Source organism: Aedes albopictus, unplaced genomic scaffold (genome assembly GCF_035046485.1).
Source record: "Aedes albopictus strain Foshan unplaced genomic scaffold, AalbF5 HiC_scaffold_19, whole genome shotgun sequence".
Classification (NCBI taxonomy): domain Eukaryota; kingdom Metazoa; phylum Arthropoda; class Insecta; order Diptera; family Culicidae; genus Aedes; species Aedes albopictus.
The window spans coordinates 81,758-97,624 of NW_026916969.1; the positions used below are offsets into that span (position 1 = coordinate 81,758).

At 38.9% G+C, this 15,867-nt stretch overlaps 1 pseudogene; it reads right to left on the minus strand.

The window, feature by feature from the left end:
• Nucleotides 1-3,124: 3,124 nt before the first annotated feature.
• Nucleotides 3,125-15,516, minus strand: LOC115260090 (eukaryotic translation initiation factor 4E1-like; annotated as a pseudogene).
• Between the last annotated feature and the right edge of the window lie 351 nt (nucleotides 15,517-15,867).

Below are 15,867 nucleotides of genomic sequence, written 5' to 3' on the forward strand. Positions count from 1 at the left end.
AAAATGGAAGGAAATTACACATATAAATGGATTACCCCAGTTGGCGCCAACAGTGTCGGGGTTTCCCCCCCCTCAAATCTTTCGCCATTTCCAGCCAGTATTTCTTGATGATTCGCTATTTCTGCACAAATCATTGGAACTTGTTTTGTCTTGCGGATTATTATTACACCTTATCAATCAAAGCTTCTCGCTGGGGAATTTATTCCGTACGTTATATTTCAAGCACTTTTTCATTAGATTTGCCATGTGGGAGAGCTTTGATTCATAGAATGATTGGTATGAATCAACGTGAAAACAGTATTTATTGCCTAATATGGTTACAAATATCAGCAATTCAGGTGTTCCTATCCTACCTATATAAACCGATTTTTGTTGATTGTGAAATTTCCGATAATTCGTGCTATTGAACCGTGGATGGGATCGCGGGTTTCAATCATGCGATGTTAGGTAGTGAAAGAAGCCGCTAAGATCTATGCGATTAGTCTTTCCAGTGAGCATAAGGATAGATGATAATTGGTGAGCTCGTTCCAAATTATTGCAATAATTATTACAATACTACAAAAAGTAAACAATATTTTTCACATATTTCCCCAGAAAATATTGAAAAGTTCGTCACGTCATGTGTCGCCTCAATAGTTACATTTTCCCCTCCCCTACAAATATAGAAACTTACCCGTGGCAGTCGTGGAGAAGTAGATGTAATCTCGGCCTCTATCAACAACGTGCGTCACACTAACATTCCTTCCCTTCCTCGATGACCGTAACGACAAGGCAAGCGCCGTCCTTTACTTCTTTTAGTCCCTACGTTTTTTGGCCCCTTGTGCAATTGTTCTGCTCAATCACGGACTAGCAACTACAAATTGTACGGTGAGAAACACTAATGTTGACAAGTGATTTTCAATATAATGCCAAAAATACAGAGAATCATTGCTCTGTTTCATTCAAAGGCGGCCGTCGGTACCGTACCGTTGGTACCGTACCGATAAAGAACAGTTTTAGGCATAAGTGCCACTCAAGATCGATATACATAGGTATAACTTAAACTAAAATGTTTCACGATCAATTCGCATTGTTATCAATGCCTGAAATCCCTTCTAGCAAATATATTACTTTTCACAAAGTTGCCAACAACGAATTTAGCAACTCATCCAGGAGAATAAGAATTTTTAATTAACTCGTTAAACTAAAAAAAATCAACGAAATAGCAACTCAAGCATTCGCGACATCAGCCAGCCACATATAAAAAAGCAATTTCTAAATTACATCATCCAGCTTCCAGCTCCTGACATGTCCGACCACTATCCACCATGCATCATCGTTAACTCTGTTTCACCCTTGCACCATAAAACCGAACACAAAGTTGTTTTTTTTCTTCAACAGCGACTAAATACAAAAGGGCACATTGAAAAACTGATGTCAGGAGAAAAAAATAAACCCCATCAGAGCGCAATAATTAATTAACTTTGTTTTAATGTTTGCATTTTTCATGCAACTGGCTGGCTGGTGACACACGACGACTCTGGCGGCTGCCGTCTGGATTTGTCACCATCACCATATCACATCTCTGTCTGTCGACAGCCTCAGTCAGCATGCCATCCATTTATCTGACGGGCGAACGAGCCCCCTCATTCGCTTGTTTCTGTCGGGGCTGAATGGGTCGGAAAGGTCACGCTTCAGATGTTCGTATGGTAATACTAAATGTCGTTGATGCAAATGAATACTTTTAGATAACTGTTGTCGGTAGTTTACTGCTTTTTGTAAGAACCGTTGGGAGCAGATATGATTTCAAACAAATAACTAGTAGACTGCAGGTGTTTTAATTGATACACTTTTGATCTTTGAATTTCTCCTGGGATTCCTGTCCAACATTTTTCCAGGTATTACAGTCAGGCATTCCCTCAGATATTCCTCCAGGTATTCCTGTGTCAGGGACTCTTCCAGGGATTCCTGTCAAAAATTCCTCCGGGGATTCCTGTCAAGAATTCCTTCCAGGAACTCCTCCGGAGATTCCTTCCAGCTCCTCCTCCGGAGATTCCTTCCAGCTCCTCCAGGGATCCCTTACAGAAACTCCTCCAGGAACTCCTCCAGGGATTCCTTCCAGGAATTCCTCCAGGGATTCCTTCCAGGAATTCCTCCAGAGATTCCTTCATGGAATTCCTCCAGGGATTCCTTCCAGGAATTCCTCCAGGGATTCCTTCCAGGAATTCCTCCAGGGATTCCTTCCAGGAATTCCTCCAGAGATTCCTTCCAGGAATTGCTCCAGGGATTCCTTCCAGGAATTCCTCCAGGGATTTCTTCAAGGAGCTCCTCTAGGGATTTCTTCCAGGAATTGCTCCAGGGATTCCTTCCAGGAATTCCTCCAGGGATTTCTTCCAGGAGCTCCTCCAGGGATTTCTTCCAGGAGCTCCTCCAGGGATTTCTTCCAGGAGCTCCTCCAGGGATTTCTTCCAGGAGCTCCTCCAGGGATTTCTTCCAGGAGCTCCTCCAGGGATTTCTTCCAGGAACTCCTCCAGGGATTCCTTCCAGGAACTCCCCCAGGGATTCCTTCCAGGAACTCCCCCAGGGATTCCTTCCAGGAACTCCCCCAGGGATTCCTTCCAGGAACTCCCCCAGGGATTCCTTCCAGGAACTCCCCCAGGGATTCCTTCCAGGAACTCCCCCAGGGATTCCTTCCAGGAACTCCCCCAGGGATTCCTTCCAGGAACTCCCCCAGGGATTCCTTCCAGGAACTCCCCCAGGGATTCCTTCCAGGAACTCCCCCAGGGATTCCTTCCAGGAACTCCCCCAGGGATTCCTTCCAGGAACTCCCCCAGGGATTCCTTCCAGGAACTCCCCCAGGGATTCCTTCCAGGAACTCCCCCAAGGATTCCTTCCAGGAACTCCCCCAGGGATTCCTTCCAGGAACTCCCCCAGGGATTCCTTCCAGGAACTCCCCCAGGGATTCCTTCCAGGAACTCCCCCAGGGATTCCTTCCAGGAACTCCCCCAGGGATTCCTTCCAGGAACTCCCCCAGGGATTCCTTCCAGGAACTCCCCCAGGGATTCCTTCCAGGAACTCCCCCAGGGATTTCCTCCAGGGATTCCTACCATACTTCTTCCATACAAAACAGGACGATGGTGTTGATTCCGTTCCGGTATCGACTATCGAAATCCAACGAATTGGGAGCACCCAAGGGTTCAAACGACCACAAGCCTCAAGATTCCTCCTGGAAGGAGGAAATACGATATCGTCTTCCTTTCATGTGTGTGAACTACCCCTTTGCTGGCTACTCGGAAAGCTTTCTTTCAGTTTTAGCTTACTTCCAAGATTGTAAGTATTGACTTTCCACACATATTGCGGTCTGCTCGTATAGTTTACTACACCGAACAGGAAATTGAGCTCCAATGGATGCCAATGGATAGATACTCTTTTCGAAGGACGCTGAACAAGGGGTGAGTGTGTGACGCCCGACAAACCGACGGCGACGACGATGGTAGGGCTCTGTTCCTAAATCTATTTCCTTCACTTGTTGGGCACATACACACATGTACTACTGTATAGAGATAGCTTCCATAGCTACACACTCTGGGGAAGTCTTGCGGAAATCTTTAGAAAGCTGGAATTTCTTAACGAATTGCACATACCGGTACCATTACTTTACTGTAGTGGGGGGTTGCCGAATACTTTTACTGATGCTGGTAGGGGGTATTGGACAACTATTCGATAGAAACGGATTTCATGAGTCTGTTATACGTGTTTATTAGATATTACAATGTTACTTAAGTAATACTTAAAACTTAATCGTACAAAAGCAATGGTAATTAACGTAAAATCGAATAATATTTCTTATGTTATACGACTTAAAATGTTAAGCGAGTTTTGTTGTATATATATTCGTATTCGGCAATTCACTCATATTGGGTTTACCTATGTATGCTAATCATTGGTGTATACACCATATATGAACTAATTAGTATTGTACTGGATGGATACTATACGAGTTCCCTGCCACTTTTATACGTTTTTATTATCTCAATATTAAGCATATTGAAATGAAATCAACAGTTTGAACGCATATGATATTGATTAACGTTCAAACGATTGCGATTCAATTTGATATTATTATGATGAATTCTGTCCATCCTTTTCTGGCTGACATGTTTCGAACCGATGAGAAATTTTAAGCAGATCATTAGAAACAAAAGTAGTAAGAAGATGACCATTCTCCCCTACGTAGTTTTCAAGGAAGACGCACTGACAAGAACTAAAAGAAGCTCACCCAGATCCCACATCAAGCGCTGTCTGTCGTTACTTTCTGCCGAATAGCAGCGCAGCACAATACATGGCGCAATATACATGTAAGAAAGGATCAAAGGAGGAATAGCGATGCTGGCTGGATGGCTGACTGGCTGGCTCTAGCCCAGCATCCAGCCAGGATCCCGCTGAGAGTATTGAACTTTTCTTTTAACCGATAAACGGCGACGTTTCGGTTTCGGGAAAATGCGGGGAAGGGAACTACACCACACACCACACTCGGCACTCGGTGGGAGGGCAATAGATTTCGGATTGGATTAAGTGTGAAGACAAGTTTGCTGCTACTGTTGGGAAAGTGCTGCTAGACTTCGACTATAGGATGCAGGATGCAGGAATAAATAATGCAGGAGACGATGGAGTGATTATACTGTAGGGGATTACGTTTGGATCGAGATGTGTGCCTGTTCGTTGTATTGCATCGTAATTGACGATAATGTGGGGTGGAATAAATTTGGTATTGGAGAAGTTCGTCCAGTCTTGTAAGGGCAGATGAAACTGTAAAAAAAAAAACATTGTTCTGTGTGTTTCGAGTTACAAATACAATGTGGAATAGAATACAATTGCATGGAATTGATTTATTCAGTAAGGTACACCGGGGCAAGTTGAAACGGGTGGGGCAAAATGAAACACGAAGTTTTGAAATAGATTTCAGTACAATTTAGAAAATTTTCCTTCGCTAAAAGATTGGTTGAATCAAAAACTATGTGTTATGGCGATCAAACGTACCTACTAATTCCACCCTCTAATGCTTATCCTTTGACAGATACGCGTATTTTGACTATCACTTGTATTCTTCCTCAGTGTCTGAGGATGGATAACTGACACTGAGGAAGACTACAAGTGGTAATCGATCCACACGTTTCTGTTAAATGATAAGTATTAGAAGGCGGAATGAAAAGGCACAACACTGATCACATTTATTTGAACAAAACTATAAGTTTAATACTCAATGCTGTTTTATCATCGCAGTCATAAAAAGAAAAATAACAAAAATAATACGATGAAAATTGCCGAATCTATTGATTTTTCATTCTATCATCATTCATCTTTAATCTGCATCCGATCCAACTAATAAACGAATAGCAGCAATCCCAAAGCAAAATACTTGAATACTTTTCTAGGGATCCCAAAAGATTCTCTATAAAGATTCGGAGGACGATCTTTTGCAAAGATCACAGAAAAATATTTATCTAGAGGTATTTCTGAAGGAATATCTTCAAAATAATCCAAGATGCCAGGAATCCAGGAAGAATACGGAAAGAATGTCTAGTTGGCATCTCAGAGAGAGAGCTCTTTGAGAAGTTTCAGACAGATCGTTTGCAGGCCTCTCAGAAGGAATTTCGGAAAAGTAACACAAGATTTTCTTTTTGAAATGCCTAAAAGTACTTCTGGAAGAATCGCAGAAGGATGTCTTGAACACAAACCAATAAAAATTAAAAATATAAAAAACATATGGGCTAAAGTTTTAAATTCGAAAAAGATTTTCACTTCGAAACACCAATTTTTATTTCAGAGTAAATTGATGGACGATGCTGACTAAGATAAATTTGATCAAAATGTGTGGAGTAGACGTGTGCGCCGAAGCACATTCCACGGTGGCGTATATTTATTTTATTTTTGTGAATTGTTAGCGCTAGTCTTTTGAAAATTTAATCCAAGGACCTAAAAGTGTGTGGACAATAGTGACCTATCGCCTTGAGATACGGTTACACATTAAAGTGGGTGTATCACAATAGATCAGAAAAATGGTCGCAGTGATAAGTTACCCTACAAAAAAAAAATTACCAACAATCCAACTACTGTGGTACCGGAAAAATTCTAGAACATCATGTGCTGCCATCGTCTGGCTGTTCAAAATTCTTTGTTTGATAAAATATTGTCTACCTCTAGGAGTTGCTTAGAGATTCTTACTGAAATTTCTCTAAAAATTTCTCAAAGAATTCTGAGATTAGTGCGGGAATGCTTTTCATAATTTCAGCAAGAATTTCTCCAAAGATACCTTCAGGAATTCCTCAGGATTATTATTGGAAATTTTTCCTCTACATTTTTTTCTGAAATTCTGCAGGATATTCCTCCATTTTCACGCAGTCTTTCTTAAAAAAAAAAAAATAAAAATATCAATTCCTGCAGAAATTCATTAACACATTCTAGATGAGTCCAAATCCTTCAGAAATTTCTTCAGAGGTTACTCAATTTATTATCAGTATGAGATTCGTGCAGGAAATTCTGCAGAGGTTCCTTGGAGTATTCATCCCCAATAATTGCTTTAGAAATTTACATTATTTTTTGGAAGGAATACTATCTCAATCTTTAATTGGAGCCCCTCAAGAGGTTCCTTCCGGGAATTCCTCCGGAAATTCTCTCACACATTACTCCAGAAATTCTTCCAGAAAGTTCTCAAGAGATTCTTCTAGGAATTTTTTTCAGGGTTGTCTCAGAATTTGTTCAAATATTTTTCCAGGAGTGCACAATACACTTCTATTGGGATTCAATGAGACCTTTCTTCAGGGATTCGATCAGACTTTTTTTCCGGGAACCCTTCAGGAATCTCTTTAGAGACTGGCTTGGTGGTCTAGTTGCTACCGCTTCTGATTGCCATGCAGAAGGTCCTGGGTTTAATCCTCGGCCCTTCCCTTTCCTCCTACTTTGTATCTTTCTATATACTTCCTCCCTCCTCTCTACATATACAACTCTTGTATATTCACATGTTCATACCCAGCTGCGTGTAAAGTGTGCGTATATCGCCTCCACTTTTGCATCGTATTCAACATCATATGCGATCGTGTGTTGACTGGGTAGCCATCGCTAGAACAGAAACGGGTTGAAAAAGCCGTTTTCCTTCCTTCCAACTTTCCTAAATAGCAGAGTGTCAATTATGATAGATAACGCCTACGAGTTATGCAATCAAGCGAACTGTGCCGCATTATCTTCAGAGTAATAAATACACTTATCATCACTTTACGCCAGGCATCCAAGAACCAATGAGTGAACCTAATGCCAACCATATCCCACCAACATTCCGACATCCTGTTGTGGATACAAACGATTGCAATCACCACTTCCCATCCTTCCCCACATTGACCTGCAACCAGACGTGGCAGGAGCCATTGTCGCCCAAAATAGAAGATCACCAACACTCACACACTGAAGATGCCTGCTTAGTCCCCGGCAGATATCTCATTGGTTCCTTGTGTGAATGTAGCTGGTCTGGCGATACTGGAGTAGCATCCACGGGCGGTCATGATGATGATGATGATGATAGTTCTCCATTCATTGTAGCACGGTACTAAGCCCGATAGCAGTGGGCTGTCCACCCAATGTGATTCGATCAAGCAAAACATTATAATTATACTCATCTTGATTTTTTTTAAATCAAGATCACACAATTATATATAGTGCAAGCCATCGCATTGGAGGATGCCCCAATGAATGTGAAGAAGAAGAGTTCACCATTCTCTACATAATGGTTTTAAAGGGAAGTTGGCATCTCCACTCTTCCAACCATATATAATGTATCGACTGGCGGCTCTGATAACCCTCCTCTTAACCCACAGAACTGGTTGTGTTATATTTGCATTATGTTATTGTTATGTTAGCATTTGAAAGACGGTTATTCTATTACATTCTATACCAGATTTTGAATTTGGATGGAATGCAATGATCGAAAAAATAAAGTATTGTATACGTGAATAAAAATATTTACCTTTTATCGTTGAAAACTTACTATTGTCTTACGAATACCTCTTCGATGAGACACAGAATCGTATCTAGCCAGTACTTGTCCAGCTCCTGACGCTGCAACCGTGGCACATCCACCAGCCGCGGCGCTTGTTGCTATCGTCTTCCCGCATCGGACGGATGTCCTTCTTGAACCAAGAGTAATCGCTACCGACCTTGATGTCGTCGGCCAGGCTCTTGATGTGTTCAGACTCCAAAACTCTCGACTTTGGAAAAGCTGGTCACCGTTCAGGGTGTTTTCCCACGATTTGGCGCGGTCCGGTTCCTGGTACCAGAGCGTCCAGGTCGACTGCAGCGGGTACTTGATCAAACATTCCGGGTCGATGATGACTCCCTGGTCGGCGTGGTTCTGCTCGGTGTTTTCCGTTTGCTTCCTCTAATTCTCCGAAGTATTAGTTCCACACGCCATTCGTCCAAATGAAATTCCTCAGCATGAAAAAAATGTGACAGTACAATTTAAATACGTCCTCGCGCGTGCACAGCTTGCTGTGTTTTCAGCATCCACGGGCGGTCATTCATGCTCAAACTCAAAGCTTAAGCTCTATCAAGGACTTTTTTCAGATATAACTTCCGAATTTATTTCTTGATGTTACTCCAGGAATATAGGCAGGATTTCCAGTCATTCCTTTAGAAATTCCTTCACAAAATCCCTTTCTTTTAAAATAAAGTAATTTAGTGTTTATCTTCAAGAATTTTAGATTTTTTTCAAGCTTCTGCTAGGTTTCCTCCAAAAAATACTCTAGCGAGTGATTATTTAAATAAATGTTTCAGGAATTTTTGTTCACTTATACCTTTCAACATTTTACAAGCATTTTTTTTTTAAGAACTCCTTTAGAAGTATCTGCAGCAGTTCTACAAGGGGGTGCTTCAGAACATCCTCAAGTATCCCTTTAGAAATTTATTTATGGATCTATTCCAGAACTCTTCCAATACCTTTGTCCGCTTGAATTCCTGCAAAAGTTATCTCAAGGATTCTTCTGGAAATTTTTACTACGGTTACTTAAGAACTTCCTCAAGAGTGTCCATTGGAAATCTCTTTAGATTTTCTGAAACTCCTCCTGGAATTTTTCCTTGAATGCCTCAAAAAGTTTGTCATTAAAATCTTCAAGGAATTTTTCCAAAGCCATCTCAAGAGAATCCTCTAGGTATTCCCCAGAGGTTCCTCCAGATATTCCCCAGTGGTTCCTGCAGCAACTCCTCCAAAGATTACTTCAGATTTTTTTCTCAAAAAGTGATTCTAGGAATTCCTCTAGAGCCATCTCAAGGAGTACCTCCATGTAATTCCCAAAGATTCTGGCATAAACTCCTCAGAAGATTACTTCAAAAAAAAAAAAAAAGAAAAATCAGCAATCGCTTCAGAAAATTAAAAAAAAATCTTGGAATCTCCAAATCTCCAGGAATTCCTTTGGACATCTTTTCAGGGAATCCTTGAATAATGTTTCCAGATTTTTTTGTGTAATATTATAAAAAAATCCGTGAAGGAATCTCTGATTAAATCTCAAAAGAAACAGTACGAAAAAGAAAACTTCTAGAAATTTCTTCAGTAACACCTGACAAAATTTTCCAAGGGATGCCTGGAAGAGCCCTTGGTCCCATAGAAGAATTTTCAAATGAATAGCTTATGGTTTTTTTTTCGGGAAAGCTCTAGATTAATATCTAAAACAAATCTAAAGAAGTTTGCTAACATTCATGAAAAATCCTTAAACTATTGAAGGGGTTTCTGGAAATATTTATGTAGGAATTCCTGGAGAATTTTCAGAATCAATCCGTGGAGAAAATTCTTAAGCAATCCTTGAAGGATCTTTTGAATAAATCTTGTCTCATCTCTGTAAATAAAATCCCTGAAGAAATATCTGAAAGAATCCCAAGGAAGCTCCCGAAAGATATCCTAGAAGGTGCGGATGAAAAAACCTTGAGTAATACCTAAAAAACTGCTTGAGAAACCCTTGTTGAATTCATTTAGAAATTTATATAGACATATTTTGAGGAATTCCAGGAGGAATCTTTTATTTAAAATTACGAATTTTCTGAAAGAATACCCGGAACAAGTCATTAAAGTTTCTTTAAGGAAATCCTGGAAAAACGTCTGTAGAAACTTGAACTTCTGTAAAATACACTAGAAAAATTACCTGAGAAATTTCCAATGGTATTTTCTAGAGAAGTTTTCTAGAGACATTCCTAAAGACATTTTGGAAGGAAGCCTGGAATAATTTCCGAGAAAATACATGGAGAAATAGCCGGAGGAATTCCTGAAGGAATTTCTGTATGAGCCTGTATGAGGATTTTTAAAAAGAATCCTTAGATTACTGCATGAAGGAATTCGTGCAGATACTACTGAGACGTTTCCTATAAATTACGTCATGCCTAGAGGGAGAAAAGATCAGCAATGGGTGACAACCCGTACACAAATTTCAGAGGTTTCATCGATTTGTCAGGAGGGGAGGGAACGGGGGTTGAAATGGACAATTTTTGCATGGCACATTTTATGGATTTTTTATCAATAGAATTTTGTCTGACGGAACCAATAGATGGTTCTCTGCAGTAACTAGCTGACCCTACGTGGCTAGCCACGTTTTTGCAATTCCGAGAATTGTCCTAATGGCTTAATGTTAAAATGTTTGATATGCGTTTTAAGTTTATCTTCAACTTTATTCAGAAACTATATTTATTCCTCTGAAGAGATCTACAATATCCAATTACCTTCTTTGTCTTTTTCTGGCAGGTTAGTCCGAATACAAACAGAAAACTTTTAAATACGCTATTTTTCGAGAAAAATATTTGAGCGTGCTATTGGTTTGATTCCTACGAAGAATGTTCGGGAATGTTCATGAATGTTCATGAATTTGTGGAGTGGACCTGTTGTGATGGTTAGAACACTTGACTATCACGCCGAGGACCTGGGATCGAATCCAACTCTCGACAAACTCACAAAAATGTGAGTTCTCTCTTCCGAAGGGAAGTAAAGCGTGGGTCCCGAGATGAACTAGCCTAGGAATAAAAATCTTGTTAATACAGATAAAAAAATCTTCGATTTCATCTTCTGATTCTCACAGGAATATTTATAAAATTTATTCGTTTCATCTGAGAATATTTTGGAATATTCCAAAATCATGCGAATCTTCAGGTATGTTCCATAAATTTCTCAAATGTCGAAAAAAAAGTTCAAGAACGTTCATTTTATATGTCTCTTCATTCCTTCGAAAGATATCCTAGTATATCTTCTTTTCCTTGTTGTACACACCTCGACAAGTTAAGAAATTTGGTACTCCAGAACATTTAAGAACGTTATATTTGTACAGATAGTTCTCGGAAGATTTATTATATTATATTTTGACTAGATGACCCGACGTGGCTAGCCACGTTAGCTAGGAAAAGATAGTTTTCAAAATTCCAGTTACCCTTCTTCATGCAACACTTTTTGACATAAACGTCTGTCGGTTCATAAAATACTGCCGAATATTCTGGTCGTACGCTTTTATATAGTAGAAAGAAGAGTTCCAGAGATTTCTAGAATCTTCAGCTATTTCTGTAAAGTTCTCGAGAACATACCAGAATCTCTCTCCAAAATGCTTCTCTCTTGAATGTTAATTAATCTCCAGAAAGTTCTCGAAATTTATTGAATTTTGATGTTCCAGAACTTTTTAGAAGGCCCATTTTATATTTTTCCATGAACGCTCACCTGGGTTGTTCCAGAACATTCCTGAAGGTTAGTTTTCCTTTTTCTGGAACGTTTACAAACTTCCAGACACTTTTCGTAAATTTAAAAAGTTTGCAAAAGGTTCTTAGTCTTGTTTTTGAGACGTCCAGTAACTTCTCTAAAGTCCTTAGAATCTTAAGAATTTTGATGATCTAGCATATACATTTAGATTATTATTCTTCTTTTTTAAACATTCAGCAATCTTCAGAAAGTTCTCAAAATTTTATGTTATTTTATGTTCCAGAACATTCCAAAATGTCCTTTCTTCTTTCCAGCTTATAATTTCCAGAAAGTTCTCAAAAGTAAAAAAAAATGTTACAGGACATTCCACAAGATTCTTCTCCGTTTAGTTGCTTACAGAAAGTTTTCCGTATTTGAAAAAGTGTGATAATCTATAATATCTCAGATGATTATTTTACTTTTACAACATTCAGTAACTTCAGGGAAGTTTTTGGAAATTTTATAGATTTTTATGTTCCAGAACATTCGAGAAGGCTGTTTTCTAACTTCCATAAAGCTTTCTAAATTTTATAAAATTTGATATTGACAACATTCTAGAGGTTCTTTTCTAAAAAGTTAACAACTTAAAAGTGATCATTAGAAAAGGAAGTTCTCAGTCATTACCTATGGAAGAACTCATAGACATAAGCTGAGAGGCAGGCTTTGTCCCAGTTGAGATGGTACGCCAAGAAAAAGAAGAAGATGATGTTCCATAAAGCTGTAGAAGGTTCTCCCCCTCCTTTTGAAGCGTCCAGAAACTTCAAGGAGATTTGCGAAACTTTACGAAGCTCAATACTCCAGAACATTCTTGAACGTTCTTTTTCTTTTTTCTGGAACTTTCGGCAACTTCCAAGTTCTTGAGATTTTTAGAATATTGATGATCCAGAACATTCCAGAAGGTTCTTCTTGTTATTTCTGGAAAGTCAAAGAACATCCAGAAAATTCTTGTAATTTTTAGAAATTGATACAACTATGGTGAAACATTTCAACGAAACATTCCAAAGCTTTACGGACAGACAGACATACAACGCTGGGCTTTTATATATATATGATGTTTCACAACATTTCAGATTGTTCTTCTTATTATATATTCTTATTCACTAACTTTCAGAAAGTTCTCGATATTTTTAAACGTTCGATATAGCTATGGTGAAACATTTCAATGACACATTTCAAAGCATTACGGACAGACAGACAGGCAACGCTAGGATTTTGTATATATCATTCTTTCGAAAATTTATGGAGGAATCTCTGGAGAAATTTAAAAAGAAATCTCTGCGAGAAGATATGAAGGGAAGTTGGGAGATATTTCTTAACGAATATCCGGTGAATTATCTTAAGGCATCCCTGAAAAATATTTCTGTAAGAATACAGTATTTAGAAGATATATTGAAGAAATTTTTGGCAAAATTCATGTTAGAATTCTGAATTCTCAATTATCTAAAAACATTTGACGTAAGAGTGTCTAGATTCCGAGAATGGTTTTCTGAAGGAATCCCCGGAAAAATTTCTGAAATAATCCCCGGAGGAATTTCTTAAGCATGGAAGGTAATTCTTGGTGAAATTCCTGGAGATTCCTTAAAAGGGAAGAATTTCTAAAAAAAATCATGGAAAAGTTTCTGAAGGAACCCGTGGAAAATTATCTGAAAGGAATCTATGGTAGAATCATCAGAAGATTTTCGTTTTTTTTACCATGAATTTAAATGTTAATTCAAATATTTTGTTACATATCTTATACATTTCCATGTTTAAGTGTTACAGGGTTCTACTTTTTCATCTTTTGGTTATGTTTGTTTATGTGTATAAGGCGCTGTCCATAAACTACGTAGACTCATTTTTGGCCATTTCAGAACCCCCCCTCCCCCCTCGTAGACTTTCGTTCATACAAAATTTTCAAAATTTGTATGGAGCGTAGACTTTGGCCAGACGCCCCCGTCCCCCCCTAAGAGTCTACGTAGTTTATGGACAGGCCCTAATATGTGTTTTGTGTGTTTTCTTTGTGATTGTTACATTTTTGGATATGTGAAATATCGTGTTTGCTATTTAGAAGATTTCCCGATAAAACCAGTGTTATATTGAATATTCAATACGAATGAGGAATGTTGTTACCCGTCGTCGCCCAAGCAACATACATGTCATATTAGAGTTACGGCAGCGCAGATTTTGGTTGTATAGAAGTTATTATGACATAATTCTAGCATTGTGTTAGAATTACGTCAAATTAACTTCTATATAACCAAAATCTGCGCTGCCGTAACTTTTATATGACATGTGTGTTGTTTGGGTGGATAGGAAATTACAAGCCTCAACTATTAAGCTAACGGGAAATTGGTCGGAAAATTGGAATCTTCTAACGCGAGGATCTTTAAAGTATGCGATTCCTTCTGGGATTTCTCCTAAAAATCCTTCTGAAATATCTTCAGTATGTAGTACCTTCTGGTATTTCTTTAGAAGTAATTTGTGAAATTTCAGAAGAATCTACAGAAAGAACTCATGAAGGAACTACAAGAGGAAAATCAGAACCAAGATCAAGAAGAATGCCAAAACATACTACTGGAAGAATTCCAGACGGATTTTCAAGTGTAGGCAAATCTTTCTGAACAAACACCATAAAGATTCGGAGGGGCACCTTTTTCAAAGATCACAGAAGAAATATTTACCTAGAGATATTTCTGAACGAATTTTTAAAAATAATCTTAAAAATAAAGTCTAGTTGAAATTGCAAAAGAGCTCATTGAGGAGTTTTAGACAGATCGAACTTCCAGAAGGAAAAAAAAATAATAGAAGGAACTCCAGAAGGAATAGAGGTAGAAAATCCAGGAGAAATCCCAGAGAAAAAAAAACCTAGCAATATCTCAGAAAGAGCTTTTGGAAGGCTTGCAGAAGCTATATTTGGGGGAATTCAGAATGAATTCCAGGAAAGAATCACTGATGCAACTGCAGGCTACACACCAGAAGAAATTTTAGGAAAAATGTTTAAAAGAACTTCTACAATAATCACTAAAGAAATTCCAAAAAATCTGAAAATCTTAAAAACATATTGGCTCAATAGGTGCAAACATTAAAACATCGACCAAATTTTCGACTTCAAAACCAAAGAGTAAATTGATGGACGATGCTATCTCTAAGATTAATTCGATCAATGTGTGCTGTATGCTTGTGGTAAGGACCAAATCACGAGATTCTACTGACTTTTCCTATGACGTAAAATGCTCAATTTGCAACACAATGCTTTTCATCAAGTTTGCTACAACTAGGTAGAACCCCGTCAAATGTGTGCCAGATATTCTTGTGCTCCTCTGAGGGAATATACATTTGACTTGGTAATGTCCCAACATATCAGAATATGCAGATCAATCATCATATTCATCCATCTCTGCTATCGCATTCAGACACCTAACAAAAGCCGTACCCGCGAGAAAACGACTGACTGACGACGACGACGACGCGACACACACCAATCTCGAAAGAAATCGACTTTCCCGGAAATCGGCTTCGAACAAACTTTTCAAAAGATTCGTTCGTCATCGTTAGAGACGTCGCCACTATACCTACGCGTGCTAGGTGGAAAACACATGCGCATACCATAATTCCCGAAATTTACATAAACCCTCTTTAATGTTTTATGCTTTAACCATCGCTCGCGTTCGCTCGAAGGAACGAAGGGATTGCATTGTTCGGATGCACAGGTGAGAGTTCCGGGAGGGACATACATACCTGCCCAATCGATCGCCATATGATGGCTCGATGATGATGGCATCATTGATTTTTAACGAGTTCGTCCCCATTCCGGATTCGATTGCAAGTGTTTTAAATTCGATTGACTTTTTATCTGTCGCCGTGCAGTGGACCGATACGATGATGATGGTTGGTGGAAAAATCCGGGGCGGAAGGTGATTGTGATCCTGCCATTATGGTAGGCGGCTTATTTTTACGTTTAAATCGGTTTTACAATTACTTTTCGGTTCGTTGAATTCATCTTTTTTTTTTTTCCATTGCATTGTTTTTATTTTTCTGTTATTATTTTGCATAGCTTGTTAGTTCAGGTATGAGAATAAAGTTCGAATGGGTTTAACGTAATCTTTTATCTCTTTCCGTGTACATAGCGGAAGAGTAGGCAAAACATGAAACAATACGCC